Source organism: Schistocerca nitens, chromosome 1 (genome assembly GCF_023898315.1).
Source record: "Schistocerca nitens isolate TAMUIC-IGC-003100 chromosome 1, iqSchNite1.1, whole genome shotgun sequence".
Taxonomy (NCBI): Eukaryota; Metazoa; Arthropoda; class Insecta; order Orthoptera; family Acrididae; genus Schistocerca; species Schistocerca nitens.
The window spans coordinates 515,179,351-515,201,823 of record NC_064614.1 but is presented as its reverse complement, the minus strand read 5'-3'; positions in this window follow the sequence as shown (position 1 = coordinate 515,201,823).

The following is a 22,473-nucleotide window of genomic DNA, read 5'->3' as shown; positions in this document are numbered from 1 at the left end:
TACATGGGCCCTAAAATGCATATCTTAAGAACTGTGGGCACTTGTTCATCGTCGATACTATGGAAGAGACCTCTTCAACTGCAAGCTCTTTGCTTTCCCTATTCTGAGAGGTGGTAGTGTGAACCAAAACAAGTGAAAAATGTCGAGTGACGATGGGCTCCAAAATGTATACCTTAAGAGCTATGAACACTTCTTCAATAGAATAGATGTTTCACAGTATTGAAGAGGAGCAAGTGTTCTTAGCTCTTAAAGTACGCATTTTAGAGCCCATGTTCACTGGACATTTTTTATTTGTTTAGGTTCACGCTACCTCCTATCAAAAGATGGAAAGCAAAGAGCTCTCAATAGAAGAGATCTCTTTCATAGTATCGAAGATGAACAAGTGCTCTTAAGGTATGGGTTTTAGAGCCCACATTTGCTGAACTTCTTTCTTGTTTTGGTGAGTACTCCAGCTCTCAAAATACTGGACTCTTTTTTAACATCCTGTATATATGTGATTAGAGTTAACAGTAACGAACATGTTATTTTTTAAATCTACTCAGCAACCACGCTTAAAATTTAGGGGTTTTTGAGGGTATCACTTTTTAAATAAAATTTATCCATGTAATAGAAGGAGTTATTCAGGATAAATAATTTTAGATTGAATTTAAAACTGGCGTTGTTGGCTGTCAGATATTTTATGTTATTGGGCAAATCATCAAATATTTATATGTTTGTTGCTGCACATAGAATTCTTTTATGAGCCACTGACAGCTTCAAATGGTTAAAATGCCTCTGAACACTATGAGGCTCAACATCTAAGGTCATCAGTCCCCTAGAACTTAGAACTAATTAAACCTAACTAACCTAAGCAGATCACACACATCCATGCCCGAGGCAGGATTCGAACCTGCGACTGTAGCGGTCACGTGGTTCCAGACTGAAGCGCCTAGAAGTGCTCGGCCACACCGACCGGTGACAGCTTCAGTAAAGGGTAATAAAGGTCACTTTTTTCCTCTAATGTCATATGCATGGACATCATTAGTCTTCTCAAGTTTTTTATGGGTTATCTATGACGAAATTCATTAGCAAAGATATGGTACTGTGATGGTGCAGTTAAAACTCCTAACTCATTGAAAACGTGCCTACATGACGACCATGGGGATACAACACATATTATTTTTAATTCTCGCTTTTGTGCGATCAATACAGTCTCTCTAAGTGATGAGTTATCAAAGAAAATTATTTCATAAGACATTATTGAGTTTAAGTATGCAAAATACGTCAGGAGGTTGATGTCTTTGTTTCCAAGACCAGCAATTATATGGAGAAGAAAAGTAGCTGAGTTCAGTTGTTTGAGCAGATCAGTAATTTACTTCTTTCATCTCTAGTTTTCACCAATACATAAACTCAAAAAATTTGGATAATTCTATCCTGTTCACTGACCCTTGTTCTTGTCCTGCTTCAATTGCTGATATGATCATTTGCTGTACAGAACTGAATATGTGAGTTTTCTCGAAATTAAGGGAGAGTCCATTTACAGAGGACCATTTAATTATTATTTGAAAACATCTTATCAATCCTATCTCTTGCTTTCTCTGGAAAGGATTTGTGACTAGTTCAGTAGCATCGGCAAATGCTGCTTGGTGAATATTAACTGGAAGGTCATTCACGTATGAAAGGAATACGACTGGATGCAAAATTTTCGAATATTTTGAAAAAGTTGTCAGTAAGTAAACTGGGATGATAATTATTTAACTCTTTCTTGTCACCTTTCATATAAAGGGGTTTAATAATGGCATATTTTAAACTGACTCTAAAATTCCCTGTGCCAGTGAGGCACTCCATACATCACTAAGAACTTTCCTCATGAAGTTAGAAAAACTTCTTAGAATTCTGTTTGTAATTCTAGCAACATCATATGAGTGTTTGCTTTTTACGATTGTTACAATTGTATTAATTTCACTGAAGAATGTTGGTGCTACATGTAGTTGCTTAAAGTTTTGTGGAATGGCATGCCTATTATATTCTCCTGCTTCTTCAGTTTAACCATTTACTTCTGCTTTCGCTTCCAAATTTAGAATGTGATTGTTAACAATACTTGCAGTTGGTGAATTATCGTTCACAGCATCCTTATTTAGTTTAATTGTTGTGTTATATTGTACACTGGTTGTCCTGTCACCCATTTGACAATATCCCATATAGTTTTAATATTATTATCTGCATTATTAATTTCTGTCAGGATGTAGCATTTCTGGACATCTTAATGATTTTCCTTAAAATATTACACTTTATTTTTAGAATGCAAGTAACATCAGAGCTTGATTTATTCTGGCCTCTAAATAAATTTCTCTGTTACACTTACACGAAATTTTAGTTCCTTTAATTATCCATAGATTCCTTGCTTTTTGTATATAATTTCTGGATAACTTTTTGGGAAAACTATTTTCAAATATTGACACAATTTGCTATGGAGTATAATGAATTTCACATTAGCATCCATTTATATATAAACTTCATCCCATCTCACTGCTTTTGAATTTTTCTTAAAACACTGAACAGTGTGCCCTGTTATTATTAAGCCTCTCTGCCTTGTACGAAGATGCCACTCAGCTGTCAGGTGCAACATTGTTTATTTCCATTAACTGTGCACCATGCTCAGATAGGCCATACACAATTGGGAGGAAGTTAAGGGTTTCAGGCTAAGCACTTTCTATAAATAATCAGTATGAGTTCTGCTTTGTTGCTGTACACAACTTGGAAAATTGACCAGTAAAATTATACTTAAACGAACAAATAATGATCCCCACTCACTTTTCCTATCAGAATCATTTAATAAATTTACACTGAAGTCTCTAAAAATGTCTGAAAATTTCCTAGAGGCGATCTGTAAGAAGTATAATGCAGTAACAACTCAAAAGCACATGTTTTGAGGTTCTGATCTACACATAGACTGCTTGCTTCAATATTTTTTATTTCTTGTCCAACCCTTACATTTCTTGCAATTACTCCTTTTTTATGTTAAGTCTACACGAAAATGATTCTAGTTGATAATCCCTTATATTTAACTTCCCAATCTCTCTGGTTACAAAATGTTCAGAGAGGCACAGAACATCTATCACTTTAGAATTTTCCATATCATCTGGACTTACAATAAGCTCATCTACCATGTGTATCAGCCCCTTATTGTTGTGATGAAACAAATTAATTTTACTTTACTGGATGGTTATATTAAAGTATTAAAGGGCAGCTACTCACAGATGTCCAGTGTGAGCTGCAATTATCGTATGGCAGCAAAACTTGGCAAATATGCTAGTGCGTTAACGCGGAAACTATTTAGGCTGGAAAAAATTAGTTCCAAATTTGGCTGTCCGGTGCAGATCTGGCGCTATACAGCATCTTATCAACGTGTCAGGTACTCACACTGAACAAATTGTGTATCTGGCGGTTAATAATAAAATCAAGATTATGCCTTTCTAAGTTGTTTAACCTTTTCTGCCCATATCCTCTTCCTAATACATGATATATGGAAACATTTCTACACGTCTTTATTGCATTAACAGCCCCAGATTCGTTCTTGGTGGCCAAAATTGTAACTAATCTTTCCAGTGTAAATCGTTTCCACACTCTGGAGCTCTCTGGATAGCTGAACTTTAGTTGTCCTCAACCAGTATATTCTGTTCCAATTTCTTTCAAGATGGTCTGTCTTTAACCTGATTCCAATACGGAAGAAGTGCCTCTCTGACTCAAATAATCACAAGGATTTTGTCTTGTGAACTTGTGGCCCCACCTACACTTTCTGCAAAATGATTATTTGATCACTTCGTTCCAGTCCTATTCATGTGCAGGTCATGATTTATGTATACCCATCTCACAACTGCAGCAACAGGTACGACACGGCCACAAGACTCGTGTCAGTCAAAAGCAATTCACTCAGCTCTTTGTTTACACTCCTGACAGTTGTGTTGACCCTGGACTGGTGATTGCACTACAAAAAGTCCACAAATCCGACACGAGTGTGTGATGTTGCTACTTCCATTTCCTCCAGCTCAACGTTAGTACTATACTCTAAATTCCTATTCAGACTGTTTCCTGCTCCTGTTGCTATAAGCACCTGACAGTCTTCATCAAAACCTCTTCACAAAGCCCCTATGTTCTTTGTCACTTGGCTAAGCTTGGCACTGGGTTTCATGATGCTTGTGATCTCGCATTCTGCACCTAGCTTTTCGTGCAGCATTTTGACTACTGCTCTCTTGTGACTGCTATCTAGCAAAAGGTCTATTTTCTTTCTGTTTGGCTTCTCCACCAACCAGTCTTAAAATTGTACCTTCAAGACTGCTATACTCTACTTCATTCAAAAACTGCTTGAGGCTCTTCCATATCTCAGGTAACAAGCCAACCTGATTGCTAGTAGAAATTTCAAATGCGATTTCTGAGGTTTTCGCTTGTTGCTTCTTAGTCGCTACCTTCTCTCAGTTCCCTTTATCTTTTTCCCCTTCAAGCTGTGTAATTAAAAATATGCCATATCTAATTCTTCCCCAAGGACACAACGCTTTCTTTCCTGTTCCACTATCCTCTTGTCTCACTGCATAATACCGAGCGAGGTGGCGCAGTGGTTAGCACACTGGACTCGCATTCGGGAGGACGACGGTTCAATCCCGTCTCCGGCCATCCTGATTTAGGTTTTCCGTGATTTCCCTAAATCGTTTCAGGCAAATGCCGGGATGGTTCCTTTGAAAGGGCACGGCCGATTTCCTTCCCAATCCTTCCCTAACCCGAGCTTGCGCTCCGTCTCTAATGATCACGTTGTCGACGGGACGTTAAACACTAACCACCACCACCAATCACTGCATAATCTGCAATTCCAAGGGAGAGCCTCTTCTGATACTTTACTGGCCTCCCCGCTGCGATCACTTCAAAGTCCAGAGTCAGAACATGTTTCTCCCAAATAACTAACCTGTGGCAACGTCACATTTTTCGTATACGACGTTACTTTCACTGTAAACAAAAAAGCTCTGACACACACTTTGACTGTGTTAAAGTATGAATTAGTGAAAACCTATCTTCTCATAAGTTTTGCAGCTAACCCACAGAAGGTGGCTGGATGTAACCACGAGAATGTTCCTTATTTTTCTTTTTCAGTCCTTCGATAATTAACGCTGTTCAGCCATTTTCTACTGATTATTGCTATCGTATTGTTATAAGGTACACTACATGCTGTAGAACACCATATGCAACATCTGAGAGTACAGCAAACATCTCACCAATGCCAAAACCCATCCAACCAATGTCACATTTGCCACAGCTACAGCCATATTTCACTGTTGACTCACAATGAAGTACTACTGATTATCATAGGATGTTCATAAACCACATGATAATGGTCATAGAGTGGAAACTGTATTATTGTCCAAAACTAAATAATAAAACAGTCAAATGACGATATTGTTATCATTTACACCGTTGCATAAAAAAAGTTCCCGGTAAACGTCTTGCATTAAACCTGCATACAATTCCGAGCTTTCCACGATATCCACAGCTATTTTCTTCATCAGATTATGAAGTGACGGAGCTCCACAGTTAAATGTGGTGTAATGATTCACTCCTCGTACAGATATTTTGTCATCCGTAGCGTCAGTGTTCTCTTAACTTTGTTTAATATGAATCATACTTCTTTATTAGCAGCCAGTATCATGAGTTCGCTACCACGCATCGTTAATGTGTAGTCGGTATCTCGGACAAAGTTGTCGATACACATTCTAATTTTATCATCTCCCTACTTCTTATGTTCGCCCATCATACTCCCATCGTTGGAGGTGACTTTAATCACCCGACAAACGATTTGGGTAATTAACATTTTGTAAGTGGCGGCGTGACAACACATACTGTGAAAATCGACTCTTTTCTCTGACTTGGCATACCTAGTTATGAAATGCACTCGTGACGGAAATATATTAGATCTTTGGCAATAAACAAACCAAACCTGTTGTAGAATGTCCACACTGAAAGTGGTATTAGTGACCATGAGTCAACTGCACCAGTAATTATTGTGAACCTAAAAAGAACAACTAAAAGATGTAGGAAGATTTACGGGTTCAATAAACTAGATAAAAAGTCAGTAGTGTCATATTACAAAGAGAAACTCGAAACATTTAGCTATGGCTGGGAGCATGTAGAGGAAATGTAGCTCAAATTCAGAAGAATCGGCTGCGAATCACTGGCTACATAGTCCGCCTCTGGTAGCTGAGTGATCAGCGCGACGGAATGTCATACCTAACGGCCCGGGTTCGATTCCCGTCTGGGACGGGGATTTTTCTCCGCTCAGGGACTGGGTGTTGTGTTGTCTTTATCATCATCATTTCATCCCCATCGACACGCAAGTCGCCGAAGTGGCGTCAACTCGAAAGACTTGCACCAGTCGAACGGTCTACCCGACGGGAGGCTGTACACACACGGCATTTCCATTTCCACTGGCTACATACGGGTATGTACATGGTATAACTGTTGGTGGTGTACAGTCTCTTTACAGGAGCTTCTGAGCAATCAGCGACTACTGCATAAAATGTGTAAAACAAAGCAGAGGAATATGGGTCTACTAAAGAAATGTCTTTGGCCGTTAAAAGATCAATTGATGAACCGTACAACTGCTTCCGTTGTAGGAACTTATTTCGAGATCTCTCGCAAAACGGAAAGAAATTCTGCCCCAATGTAAAGGCTGTGTCATGAAAATTCAAAGTCAGTTTCCGGACATCCATCCGTGATAATGACACTGGAACTAGGAGTTGCACAGCAAAAACAGAAACGCTAAACCCCGATTTTACACGTTGTTTTGGAAAGAAAAATCCAGTATTACAGCGCCAGTACAGTTCTTGTACCACTGCAAAAATGAGTAAAATAGATATTAGTGTCAGCGGCGTAGCAAAACGGTTAAAACTGTTAAATTTTAACAAAGCTCCTACGATATCTGTGTCAGACTCTATACAGCGTTTGCGGCTACGATAGCCTTTCTTTTAATCGTAATATACCGTGGATTCCTTGAACACGAAACCGTGAACAGTAGTTTGAAGAAAGCATAGCTCACACCCGTTTACAAAACGGGTAGTAGATGTGATCCACAAAACTATCGTCCAATTTCACTGACATTCATACGTTATGCAGTCTTTACAAAATATTCTGAGACCAAAAATAATGAGGTATATCGAACAGAAGTAACTTTTTCGACGTCAATCACGATGGATTTTGAAGCCATCGATCCATCGAAAAACGTGTTGCATTTTTCTACCTTGACAGCCTGAAAGCCAAGGACCATGGAAGCCAGATAGATGCAGGATTTCTTAAATTTAGAAGAACGTTTGGCACGAAAACTACGTGACGAAAGTAATGTCATTTGAGATTTCTAATGAAATTTATGACACGGAGGAATTCTCATTGATGACGACACAGTTATTGGCTAACAGGTCACTAGCGCTGACAAAAAATATCCATTGAGAAGGCAGTGGGCTGTAATCAGTAAACGTACTGGGGATCTAGTTCTAGGGGTAGCGTGGTTGATTAGTAATCAAAACGTCCTCGGTCCCAGGTTCGAAATCTGCCATCGCATAAATTATTAGCAATGGGGCTGAAGAAATCCAGCATAAGAAGTCACCCACATACAGCCAACGGCCTTGTCAAAGAGGGCGGAGGAGCGGACGGAGGTTCAGTGCACCATCTTGCCTTTGGGGTGGGAAACTGCCCCTAAAGGTGGAAGAATCAGCAATGGCCAGCGACATGAGGATACAGTGCAACGGAAATCACTGCATTAAAGGCACATAACACTAATCAACAGGACAAGTGGTCTGTAACTGAAAGAGTGTCGTGATGATCTCTTCATTGACAAAAGGTTCCAGACAAGTCCCCCAGTCGGATCTCCGAGGGGGGACTGCCAAGTGGAAGGTGACCGTCAGATAAAAGATTGAGTAACGAAAGGAAATGTTCTAAGAGTCGGGGCGTGGAATGTCATAAGTCTGAAAGTGGTACTGAAGCTAGAGAACTTGAAAAGGGAAATGCTAAGGCTCAATCTAGACACAGTGGTGGTCACTGAAGTTGAAAGGAAGGAACACAAGGATTCTGGTCAAATGAATATAAGGTAATGTGAACAGCAGCAGAAAATGCTGTAACGGGAGTAGAATTCGTTGTGAAGTTACTGTGAATAGTTCAGTGACTGGATTATTCTCGTCAGAATCGACAGAAAACCAACACCGACAACATACAGTTTACATAGCGACGTCGCTAGCAGAAGATGAAGGGGTAGAGAAAGTATATGAGGATACTGAACGGGTATTTCAGTATGTAAAGGGAGATGAAAAGTTGATAGTCTTGGGGGATTGGAATGTGGTTGTAGGGAAAGAAGCAGAAGAAAGGGTAACGGGATAAAATGGGCTTGCTGGTGGCAATGAGAGAGGAGAAACACTAATTGAGTTCTGCAATAAATTTCAGTTGGTAATAGCGAATACTCTGTTAAAGAATCACAAGAGGAGAAGGTATACTTGGAAATGGCCAGCAGATACGCACAGATTTCAGTTAGATTACATCATGATCAAGCAGAGACTTCAAAATCAGATACTACATTATACGGCATATACATCTGCAGATACAGACTCAGATAATAATTTGACAATGATGAAGAATAGACTAAAATTTTGGAGACTAGTCAGGAAGAATCAATGTGCAAAGAAGTGGGGTACGGAAAGACTAAGAAGAGAAGTAATACGCTTGAAGTTCTCTGAGGCTATAAATACTGTGATAATGAATAACTCAGTAGGCAGTTCCGTTGAAGAGGAATTGACGTCTTTAAAAAGGGTAATCACAGAATTTGGAATGAAAAGCATAGACACAAGGAAGGTAACTGTGAAGAAACCATGGCTAACAGTAAATACTTCAGTTGAACGCCGAAAGAAGGAAGAGCAGAAATGTTCAAGGAAACTCAGGAATACAGAAATACAAGTTACTTAGGGATGAAATAAATAGAAAATACTGGGAAGTTAAGGCGAAATGGTGCATCAAACGTATGAAGAAAGCGAGAAAGAAATGATTGTCGGAAGGACTGACTGAGCGTATAGAAAAGTCAAGAAAACCTTTGGTGAAATAAAAACCAAGTGTAATAACATTAAGAGTAGAATGGGAATTACACTGAAAAATGCAGAGGTGGAAACAGATAAGTGGAAAGTCTACACTGAAGGCCTCTCTGAAGGAGTGGACATGTCTGATGAAGCGATAGAAGAAGAAACAAGTGTCGATATAGAAGAGATAGGGGATCCAGTATTAGAATAAGAATGTAAATGAGCTTTGGACGACTTAAGAATCATTGGGGCAAGTGGCAACAAAAAGACTATTAATGTTGGTGTATAGGTTTTTGAGACTGGCAATATGAGTACCATCCGACTTTCGGGAAAACATCATTCACACAATTCCGAAGATTGCAAGAGCCGACAAGTGCGAAATTAATCGCACTGTCAGCCTGACAGCTCATGCAGCCAAGTTGCTGACAAGAGTATTATACCGTGGAATGGAAAAGAAAATAGAGTATTTGTTAGATGACAATCAGTTTGGCTTCAGGAAAGTCAAAGGCAGCAGAGAGGCAACTCTGGCCTTGCAACTGATGGTAGGAACAAGACTGAAGAAAAATCAAGACCGGTTCGTAGGATCTGTCGACCTGGAAAGAGCGTTCGACAGTATAAAATGGTGCAATATGGTCGAAATTCTGAGAAAAATCGGGGTATTTTATAGGTAAAGACAGGTGATATACATTATGAACAAGAGCCGTGATAGAACAATAAGAGTGGAAGATGAAGAACGAAGTGCTCGGCGTAAAAAGGGAGTAAGACAGGGATGTAGCCTTTCACCCCTGCTGTTCAGTCTATGCATCGAAGAAGTACTGACTAAAGTAAAAGAATGTTTCAAGAGTGAGATTAAAATTCAAGATGAAAGAATATCAGTAATATGATTCGCTGATGACATTGCTCTCCTCAAAGAAAAGTGAAGAAGAATAACAGGATAAGTTGAATGAAAAGGTCTAGTGAGTACGGAATATTGACTGAGAGTAAACCGAAAAAAGACGGAAGTAATGGAAGTAGCAAAAAGAAGCAGTGAAAGTGAAGAAGAATTATAGAATATGTTGAATGGAGTGAACAATCTACTGAGTATATAATACAGACTGAGAGTAAGTCGAAGAAAGACGAAAGTAATGAGAAGTAGCACAAAGTAGCAGTGGAAGCGAAGGAGGGTTTCATAATATGTTGAATGGAATGAACGGTCCCATTTAGTTCTCAACATTCTTCTGTAGAACCACATCTCAAATGTTTTGATTCTCTTCTGTGCCGGCTTTCCCACAGTGCATGTTTCACTTCCTACAATGCCGTGCTCCAAATGTTCACTCTCTGAAATTTCTTCCTCAAGTTAAGGCCTATATTTGATACTAAAAGACCTCTCCTGGCCCTTTCAATAGTGCTACGCTGCCTTATATGTCCTCCTTGCTCCGTCCATCACAGGCTATTTTGCATCCTAGGTAGCAGAATTCCTCAACTTCGTCTGGTTCGTGGTTCCCAATTCTGATGTCAAGTTTCTCACTGTTTTCATCTCTGTTACTTCTCATTACATTCGTCTTTCTTCCATATCCTCTCAAACAGTATGCTGTACTCATTAAACCGTTGGTTGGTTTAAAAGAGGGGGGAGGGGGGGAACCAAACAGCTTGGTCATTGGTCCCTTGTTCCGAATAAAATAATGCTACAAGGGTGACAATAAAACAAACGAGATGCACCAGACAAAACGAAAAGAAAGGAAAAACCACAAGAACAAAGGAAAGGTAACAAACACTAAAAGGAACAAAAGAGAACAAGAAAACAACAGAGAGACGCAAGAAAAAGTTAGAAGAGAGTAAAATAAAGAGAACAGATTACAGTCGCTGGCCGACCACGAGGATAAAAAGGAGAAGTCAGCCACTCTGACACACATTAAAACCTCCACCCTAAAAGTGCTATGGCGGAGGACACAGAGGGACAAAGAACATGCGTGAAAACTTAGATCAAATGATAAAACCCACCCTCACGAGTAAAACGTAAAACTAAAGTTGCTGTTGAGGCATTGTTGCCCAACACTGAAGGTAAAATGCTGGGAAATTTAAAAGTCCGCCGCAGAGCGGCTAAAAGTGGACAGTCCAGCAAGAGATGAACAACCGTCATTTGTGAGCCACAGTGACACTGAGGTGGGTCCTCGCGACAGAGGGGGTAACTATGCGTTAGCCATGTACGGTCAATGTGGAGTCAGCAGAGGAGAACAGATTCCCTGTGACAGGCACGCATGGAAGCCTCCTTAATGAAACGCAGTTTGTTGTGCGTACTGTTATGCGATTCCGTCTCTCAAAGCCGAAAAACCCTGCAGCGTAAGACAGAACGCAGGTCAGGTTCAGAGAAGCCGATCCCCATAAGCGGTTTCCGCATAACATGTGTGGCCAGCCTGTCGGCAAGTTCGTTGCCTGGGATTCCGACGTGATCTGGACTCCAGACAAACACCACTGAACGACTGGACCATTCCAGGGCATGGATGGAATCCTGGATGGTCGCTACCAAAGGATGACAGGGGTAGCACTGGTCGATAGCTTGTAGGCTACTCAAGGAGTCAGTACATAGAAGAAACGATCCCTCAGGGCATGAACGTATGTGCTCAATAGCAAAAGACAGAGCCACCAGCTCTGTAGTGAAGACACTGCTGCCATCTGCCAAGGAATGCTCTTCAATATGTCCTTTATGGACATACACGAAGCAGAAATGACCATCAGCCATAGAGCCGTTGGTGTAAACCACTTCATAGCCTTGGTACATGTCAAGAATCGACAAGAAGTGACGGTGTAGAGCTGTGGGGTTAACTGAGTCCGTAGGGCCATGTGATAGGTCCAGACGAAGCCGCGGCCTAGGCGTACACCATGGAGTTGTACGTGAATTGACATCAAGTATAGGTGGTAATGGCAAGGACTCCAATTTGGATAGAAGGCATCGGACGCGAACTGCAATTGTAAGCCCTGATCTGGGCCATTGGTGCGGGAGATGAACCACCATGTGTGGGAAAAGGAGATGGTGATTCGGATGCACAGGAGAATTATGAACGTGTGCAATGTAACTGGCAAGCAGTTGTGCACGCCTAACTTTCAATGGAGAGACCCCAGCCTCCACCAGGACGCTGGTCACCAGACTCTTCCTAAAAGCTCCCATCACTAGTCGAACGCCACAGTGGTCCGCTGGGTCGAGTAAACGCATCGCTGAGGGTGCCGCTGAACCATAAATCACACTCCCATATTTACGGAGGGATTGAACAAGGGCTCCCTAGAGCTGCAGCAGCGTAAAGCGATCTGCACCCTAATTTGTGTTGCTCAGGCAGCTAAGGGCATTGAGGTGCTGCCAGCACTTCTGCTTAAGCTGACTAAGGTGAGGAAGCCAAGTCAATCGGGCGTCGAAAACCAGTTCTAAGAATTGATATGTCTCCATTACAGTGAGGGGATGGTCATTAAGATAAAGTTCTGGTTGCGGATGAACTGTATGACGCTGACAGAAGTGCATAATGCACGACTTTACAGCCGAAAAGTGGAAACTGTGGGCTAGAGCCCATGACTGCACCCTGTAGGCGCCACTCAGCAACACCAGTACTGGTGGAGCAGTACGAAAGGCAGAAGTCGTCTGCATACAGAGAAGATGCGAAGGACGGCCGTACAGCTGCTGCTAGGCTGTTAATGGCCACTACAAACAGAGATACATGCAATACAGAGCCCTGCAGAACTCCATTCTCCTGGATATGGGGGGAACTAAGGGAGGTACCAATTTGGACATGGAAAGTAAGAAGCGACAGGAAATTTTGGATAAAAAACGGGAGTGGGCCTCAGAGACCCCACTCTTATAATACGACAAGGATATGATGTCACCAAGTGGTGTCATACGCTTTTCGTAGATCAAAAGATGGCAACAAGGTGTTGACACATGGAAAAGGTGTTTGGACGGCATACTCGAGAGACACAAGATTATATGTGGTGAGCGACCCTGGAGGAAACCACCCTGGCATGGAGCCAGTAGGCCACGTGACTCCACAACCCAACCTAGCTGCCGACACAACATACATTCTATCAGCTTACAAAGAACGTTGGTGAGCCAGATGGGACGATAGCTATCCTCATCAAGCGGGTTTTCTCCAGGGTTCAGCACTGGTATGATTGTGCTCTCCCGCCATGGCGATGGAAAGATGCCATCGCACCAGATATGGTTGAAGATGACAAGGAGATATCGCTTGTAGTCAGACAAGAGATGTTTAAGCTTCTGACTGTGGATCCGATCTTGCCCAGGAGCTGTGTCAGGGCAAAGGGCCCTGAGGAGCTTCCATTCTATAAATGGGGCATTATAGGGTTCACTGTGGCGTGTAGTGAACGAGAGGACTTTCCCTTCCATCCGCCATTTGAGAATGCAGAAGGCTGGGGGTAATTTTGCGATGTAGAGGCTCGAGCATAGTGCTCAGAAAAGTGCTCGGCAATCGTGTTTGCATCGGTAGATGACATGCCATCGATGGTAACACCAGGGACACCTGTTGGGGTTTGGTACCCAAAAACACATCTGATCTCCATCCAGACCTGGGAAGGTGACATGGTACACAATAGTTGAGACATACCTCTCCCAACACTCCTGTTTCCGCATTTTGATAAGCTGGCGAATGGGGGCATGGGGCCGTTTAAAGGCTTTTAGGTGCTCTAGGGAAGTATTCCGCTTACGTCGCTGTAGAGCTCGCCGACGCTCTTTAATTGCCACAGCGCCTTACGGCGACCACCAAGGTACCAACATTCGCCAGGGACACCCCAAAGAACGAGGGATCACATTTTCCACCGCAAAACTGCTCAACCACAACATCAGTGGCACTATGTGGGGGAAAGTCAACGGTGACAGCAAAGGTGAAGGCTTCTCAGTCTGCCTCGAGACTCATCAGGGTAGGCGTCCATGGGCTTGACGCTGGGGGAGTGATAGGAAGATGGGGAAGTGATCACTACCACACAAGTCGTCATGTGCTCTCCAGTGGATAGATGGGAGAAGATCTGGGCTCCAAAGTGATGAATCAATGGCCGAGTAATTACCATGAGACACACTGAAATGTGTGGCAGCCCCAGTATTTAAGAGGCAGAGGTCGAACTGAGACAGTAAAGTTTCGACATCTCTGGCTCGGCCAGTAAGCACGGTGCCACCCCACCAGGGGTTATGGGCATTAAATTCTCCCGAAAGTAGGAAAGGTTTAGGGACGTGAGCATCAGTGCAGCCAATGCGTTCAGAGATACTGCACCATTTGGAGGAAGATATATGTTGCAGACAGTTATATCCTGCATCATCTGTAGCCTGACAGCCACGGCTTCAAGAGGGGTTTGAAGGGGCACAGGCTCACTACATACTGAGTTCAGGACGTAGACGCAAACTCCACCTGACACTCAGTTATATTCGCTATGGTTCTTCTAATATCCTCTGTAGCCGTGAAGGGCAGGGGTCCACATTGCAGGGAACCGGGTTTCGTGGAGGGCAACGCAGAAAGCAGGTGTAAAGCTTAACAATTGCTGTAGCTCAGCCAGGTGGTGAAAAAAAAAAACCGCCACAATTCCACTGGAGGCTGGGAAGGCATGGACCATTCAATGAGGCAGTTTACGCCTCAAGGTCACCTGCCGCTACCGACGTATTTTCTGAGCAGTCTATATCAATTGTGTGTGAGGGTCCGGCGAGATTTAGGTTCTCAACAGATGCCAGAATTTCCACCCCATCCTCAGACGCAGAGTTTGTAGGCAGCAGTAGTGTGGATGTCACCGCAATTCCCTTGGTCTTGGGGGTCTTCTTTTTGGGTTTCTCTCGCTGCTCCTTGGGTTTCTCTGGCTGGGAGGGCTTCACTGATTCAATCTCAGGGACTGAGGATGATCATGAACCCCTATTATTCTGGGCGCTTCAGCCACTGGTGGGTGTCATCTTTCTCACTAGCAGAAACCCAGGAAGGGAGAGACCCAAGGGACCCCTTCGTAGCGAGAAGTAGGGACTGGTGTCCCTGATGGTTGAGGGGACAGTGCTCCTGAGGTAGGTGGTGTGGGAGCAAAAGTGAGGGAAGTGTCCCCCGCCATCAAGGGGGCACATGTAGTCTCCTGGATCTGAGAGTTGACTGGAATTCTTTGAAGTGATGGGGCTAGAACTGTTCTTGTAGTGGTGGCGAATGAGAAGGTCTTAGGCACAGGATGGAGGATTTCAAATTTCCTCTTAGCCTCAGTGTAGGTTTTCTCGCTGTAAAATCATGCAGTCTGGCGAGCAAGGGGAATGATGCTCTCCACAGTTGACGCAGATGGGAGGTGGGACACATGGAGTATTGGGATGCAAAGGACGTCCTCAATCGCAGCATGGCATGCCAGAAGTACAGTGTGATGATGTACGGCTGAATTTCCAGCACTTAAAGCACTACATGGGGAAAGGATATATGGCTTGGCATCACAGCGGTAGACCATCACCTTGATCTTCCCAGGCAAAGTGTCATCCTCAACGGCCAAGATGAAGGCACCAGTGGCAACCTGACTATGCCTCGGACCTCGTCGCTCTTAGTTGGTGTGCAGCTCGTCGTCAGACTGCAAAAGAAGGTCCCTGTCGACTATAATATCCTGGACCATATTTAACCTCTTACGCGGCGTGATGGTAATGGAAAGATCCCCCAGTGCGTCACAAGTGAGTAATGTCCATGACTGGGCAGAGGATGCCGTTTTTATCAAGACTGACACTGACCACATTTTGGACAAGCCCTCCATCTCCCCAAACTTGTCCTCTAAATGCTCAACAAAATACAGAGACTTCATTGAAACAAAGGAGTCCCCATCAGCTGTCGTACATATGAGGTACTGTGGTGAACAAGGTTTGCTGCCATCCTTAGCCTGGCGTTCCTCCCATGGTGTGGCCAGGGATGGGAATTATTTAAGGTCATACTTCCTTGTGTTGTACTGAGACTTGGAATGCTTAGACACTGCTGGTGTGTGATCACCAGAAAGTGATGACGTGGTACACTTCATAGTGCAATCATCTGTCCCGATGCCACCCACTCCGACCAGGGGCCCTCCCCATGGCGCCACTCAGCTGCAGCAAAGGCCACGTGACAGGATGGCCGTTGCTGGGAGTCCCAATGCCCGAGGGTGACAGGCAGCTACTCCTTGGGATACATGGGGAGCTAGCGGCTCAGGCATTAGCAGAGCGATCCCTGTGTGGTCAGATGGGAGGCTTCAACTAACAGAGTACATGATGGCCCCACCACAACAGACTGGCTACCGTGCTGGATATCAGGCCCAAACGGGCTAAGAAGTCCATTTTGTCGACAGAACAGAAAGTGGTACTGCACATAGGAAGGAGGAAAATGCACCCAGGAGGGTGACCTCGACTAACAGTTGGAGAATGAGCGGAAGTACAGATCCACATCGACGAAGAATGCGAGAGGTCTCAGCGCATGATGGACACGATGCAGCCGGCCTGGGTGGCCGAGCGGTTCTAGGCGCTACAGTCTGGAACCGCGCGACCGCTACGGTCGCAGGTTCGAATCCTGCCTCGGGCATGGATGTGTGTGGTGTCCTTATGTTAGTTAGGTTTAAGTAGTTCTAAGTTCTAGGGGACTGATGACCACAGATGTTAAGTCCCATAGTGCTCAGAGCCATTTGAACCATTTTTTTGACACGATGCACCATTTAAGGCGCCCTCCCCAATTGGCTCGCTCTGCGGGAAAATTTGGAAAAATGGAGGTAAAACTCGACAGGGGACCATCACATAAAGGCCGAAACGTGTGAGACTCCTTTTAGTCACCTCTTACAACAGGCATTAATACCTCAGGGCTATCCTATCCCACAGACCTGCAGGGGGACATTTGGCTGTTCATTCCACTTAACAGAGTCTATAATTCTTCTTCACTTTCACTGAGAACGGAAACGTCATCAGAGAATCATGTCACTGATAACCTTCCACCTGGAATTTTAATCCCAATCTTGGAACTTTCTTTCATTTTCCTCACTGCTTCTTCAGTGTGTACATTGAACAGTAGAGGCAAAAGACTACATCCCTGTCTGAAACACGTTTTAATCCGTACACTTCATTCTGGGGCATCCACTCTTATTGTTCCCTCTTGGTTCTTGTACATATTGTATATTTCCCGTCTTTCCCTGTAATCTTTTCCTATAACGCAATCCTGTTTAGAACATCTTGCACAGTTTTAAATTGTCGAACTCTCTTTCCAGGACGACAGATCGCATGAACGTGTCTTGTTTTTTCTTGAGTCTTGTTCTCATTACCAACCGCAACGTCAGAACTGCTTCTCTGGTACGTTTCCCTTTCCTGAAGCGAAACTGATCGTCCTCTGTTCTATTCGCCTGTATATTACTCTTGTCAGCAACTTGGATGCATGAGCTGTTAAGCTGATTGTGGAATAATTCTCGCACCTGGCACTTACAATCTTCGGAATTATGTGGGTGATGTTACTCCGAAAGTATGATGATATATCGGCAGTCTCATACTTTCTACATACCAACATGAATAGTCGTTTTGTTGTCACTTCCCCATTGATTTTAGAAATTCAAATGTAATGTTATCCATCCCTTCAGCCCTGTTTGATACTGTGTTGTTGTTGTTGTTGTTGTGGTCTTCAGTCCTGAGACTGGTTTGATGCAGCTCTCCATGCTACTCTATCCTGTGCAAGCTTCTTCATCTCCCAGTACCTACTGCAGCCTACATCCTTCTGAATCTGCTTAGTGTATTCATCTCTTGGTCTCCCTCTACGATTTTTACCCTCCACGCTGCCCTCCAATACTAAATTGGTGATCCCTTGATGCCTCAGAACATGTCCTACCAACCGATCCCTTCTTCTGGTCAAGTTGTGCCACAAACTCCTCTTCTCCCCAATTCTATTCAATACTTCTTCATTAGTTATGTGATCTACCCATCTAACTTCAGCATTCTTCCGTAGTACTACATTTCGAAAGCTTCTATTCTCTTCTTGTCTAAACTAAGTCCTACAAACCTCTTCTAAATTCTAATTCTACGAGTACTGGATCGCCTATCTCTTCCCTATCGCAAAATCTTGTACGTGGCTGCACGTTCAGAGATCGTGAATAGTTACAATTGAAAGAAGATCAGTCCTCGGTCACTATTTTTAACAAACTAGCCTGGTTTCGACACTGCTAGGAGTGTCTTCCTCAGAATTTAAAACAAAGAATGGTCTATATTCTATAACATGGTCACAGAGTTGTGACTAAAAATGTATGATAGAGTATAAGTACGGAAAGGCTTGCAGTACGTATATGTCATTTATAAAATATAACATGGTCACAGAGTTGTGACTAAAAATGTATGATAGAGTATAAGTACGGAAAGGCTGGCAGTATTTATATGTCATTTATAAAATAATAAATATACCAAAAGGGCATTAGTCACAAAGAAATTTAAAATAAAGAAAACTGTGATGGCGAGCCACTTAGGGCTGCTCGTTACTTGCGTGGTGCAGGTTGCGAAACGAACTCATAACTCTGTGACCATCTTATAGAATATAGACCATTCTTTGTGTTAAATTCTGAGGAAGACACTCCTAGTAGTGTCGAAATCAGGTTAAAAATAGTGACCGAGGGCTGATCTTCTTTCAGTTGTAAATCTTCCCTATCGATCTCTTTGTTCTATCATGGCATCTGACAAGTCATCCCAATCACAGAGGCATTCAGTGTACTCTTCCCATCTATTCGCTCTCTCCTCTGCATTTAACAGTGCACATCCTCGTATTCTTAATGTTACTGCCGTTGCTTTTTGAGCCGTGGCGACTTTAATTTAGGCGGCATGGCACTCCGCTAGCGCTACTAACTACTTGGGTTGCCGATATCGATCTCATCATAAGTCGCGAGCTTTGTCTTCGTCTTTGTTCGAGGGGTGTGTTGTTGGTTTGGCGGATCCTGGGACTCGTAGTTGGCTGGAAGGCACGTGGCTGGCAAGTTGTTGGTTTTGGGGGCCTCGCAACAACTGCTCGAAAGTAACGTGCTCCTAAAATAGCGTAAAATATCTCAAAATTTATGAGCATAACATGGAGTCATAGGAGCAACGATATACATGTCATAATTTACTATCAAAAAATCATCCATAAAATACTTCAAAATGGCCTAAGGCCAGAATTGGATAATCATACATGAAATAAAGAGATGGCAGCTGAAGGCATCACGAAACTACTCAAAAAAATTCATCGCATCTGCAGACCCTTTCGTATTGAAAATTATAGCTGTGAACATATTCTAATTTGTATCTAGTAACGGAGGGCGATCTTAGAAAATGAATATTGTGAAGTGTTTTTCTGAAAATGAAGAACTGTTTCAGCAGTATTTAATAATGTAGTACAACGTGCTCAGAACCTGAAAAGAATAAGAATAAAGTTAATTGAGGAATGAAAGTAAAAAATCAAGAAAAACAAACTCGAATTAAGTGTGGTGGATGAATTACAGTTTACCTTACAATTTTAGAACGAGAATAATAATGGAGGAGAAACTGACATGAATGGTAATCATCGTAAGTGACAGTACCTTTGTGATTGAAACAAAAATTTGTAGAAGAGTTGCTGAATGATCACTTGGCAGAGAGATTATGTTGAGGATAAAGACAACGAAAATTAAATTATTGCAGAGTAAGAGAAACAGTAATGGTAATTTGGATGCTATACACGGACTTTCGGAAACACTCGGCAGAAGAAGAGAAAGAATTTTATCTTAGTAGCAAGATAAAGAAAGATGGCTCAAATATGAGAAACAGATTGGTTCAAATGAAAAAAGAAGTACTCGATATGTGGTGCTATAGACCGAAATTACGTATTAATCAGAGAAATTACGTAATAAAGAGGTAATAAAGGGAGGCGAACTAAAAAGTGCATGCCAGAAGAAGAAACCAGTTTTTAGGACTGGTTCTAACATTAGGACTGAAACGGCCAATGGAGGGGAAGCATTATAATCTAAAAAGTATGCTGGGTGTCTTTCTTAAGTCACAATGTTAGGTTTTTAACCCTGTTGCTTTGCAGATACTTGCAATTTAAGACTTGTCGGCAGATTAAAACTGTTTACAGGTGTCGAAGTCAGCTTCATGTCTGCCACACCTCTCTGACCATGATCAACTTCGACATCGTCCTGGAGTTTTCAATTTAGACAAAGCATGAAGTTTGGCACTTTATTTATTAGGATCTCGTTCTCCAAATCGTTCAGCACAGCTGGAAAACACTGGTAAAGTGTGTGTTTTAGAGAATAACACTGCAGACTCTGAAAAACAAATGAGCATCGAAGAGCTTAGCGTGTGCCAAGAGTCGAAACAATCTATAAATAGCGCAGCGACATCAATAACAGTTCACAGTCTGATTGAACCCAGGGAGCGAGTGCAACACAGCACGCAGCACCTTAAGATGACGAAATTTCCAGCATAAAATGGCAATGATAAACTGGGCTGAACACCTGGAGGCATACGATGAATGTGATTGATCTCTTTCTCATTGATATCAGTTCATATTTGCAGTTGCCGTTCGAGAGATAGATGACCACACAAAATACCTCTGAATGAAATGGCCGCAAATACTGCAGCGATTCATTATTACTAAACGTCTGACGTGGTTAGGAATTCTCGGTCGACTGCATCTTAGAGTGATCCCCACAGAAAGTCATTAAGAGATATAAAATCGGGGAACCCGGCAGGCCATCCTACTGTAGCATTTCCTCCTTTACAAGAGCAAGGAATTTTTTGTAGCATTCCCTCTCCTTTACAAGTGCAACGAAATTTTTCATTCAATATTAGCGTTTTATCATGGGAAGAATGAGTTGGACATCCGTCACATTGAAATCATGTTCACTGTCTCTTATCTAGTGCCAAGAGAGAATGAGGGAATAGAGGTTCCTTAAGAAATTTTAGGTAAAATATGACTATGACAATTCAACATATACCTTCATAAACTGAAGCCCCAAAGAAACTACTATAGGAATGAGAATTCAAATACAGAGATATGTAAACAGACAGAATACGGCGCTGCGGTCGCCAACGCCTATATAAGTGTCTGGCGAAGATCGGTTACTGCTGCTATGATGGCAGGTTATCAAGATTTAAGTGAGTTTGAACGTGGTTCTATACTCGGCGCACGAGCGATGAGACGCAGCATCTCCGAAGTGGCGATGAAGAGAGAACTTTCCCGTACAACCATTTCGCGAGTGTACCGTGAATATCAGGAATTTGGTAAAACGTCAAATATCTGACAGCTCTGCGGCCGGAAAGAGATTCTGCAAAACGGGAGAAACGATGACTAAAGAGAATCATTCAACGTTATAGAAATGCAACCCTTCCTTAAATTGCTGCAGATTTCAATGCTGGGCGTCAACAAGCGTCTGCGTGCGAACCATTCAATGAAACATAATCGATATGGGCTTTCGGAGCCGAAGGCCCACTCTTCTACCCTTGATGACTGCACGGTACAATGCTTTACGCCTCGCCTGAGCCCGTCAACACTGACACTGGATTATAGATGACTGGAGACATGTTGCCTGGTCGGATTAGTCTCGTTTCAAATTCTATCGAGAGCATGGACGTGCACGGGTATGGAGACAACCTCACGAATCACACTTCATGTCAGCAGGGGACTGTTCAAGTTGTTGGAGGCTCTGTAATAGTGTGAGGCGTGTACAGTTGGAGTGATTTGGGACCCGTGATACATCTAGATACGACTGTGACAGGTGACACGTACGTAAGCATCCGGTCTGATCACCAGCATTCATTCATGTCCATTGTGATTTCCGACGAACTTGGGCAATTCCAGCAGGACTATGCGACACTTCACTCATCCACAATTGCTATAGAGTGGCTCCAGGAACACTCTTCTGAGCTTAAATACTTCGCCGGCCTCCAAATTCCCCCGCATGAACATTATTGAGCATATGTGGGATGCCTTGTCACGTGCTGTTCAGAAGAGATCTCCACCCCCTCGTACTCTTACGAATTTATCGACAGCTCTGTAGGATTCCTGGAGCCAGTTTCCTCCAGCACTGCTTCGGGCATTAGTCGAGCTCATGCCACGTCGTATTGAGACACTTCTGCATGCTCGCGGGGGCCCTACATGATACTAAACACGTGTACCAGTTTCTTTGGCTCTTCAGCCTATTTTTAACTTGTAAAAAATGCTGTCTAGATTATTCCATGTAATTTTCGTAGGCATGATCTATATGTGGGGAAAAATATTAGCTAAAAGTAGACCTATTACCTCTAACTGAATTTTCCAGTCCCATGCCATTATGTAATTTCAAGATTTTTACCTAAGTTATACCCAAAATTACCATAATATGTGGTATTATTAAAGAGATCACTATTTTCAATGAGAAAAACAATTTAGGTCTTATTTATTTGCGAAAGAACAAGATATATTATGCAAAAGGAAATAAAAACGCCATGTCT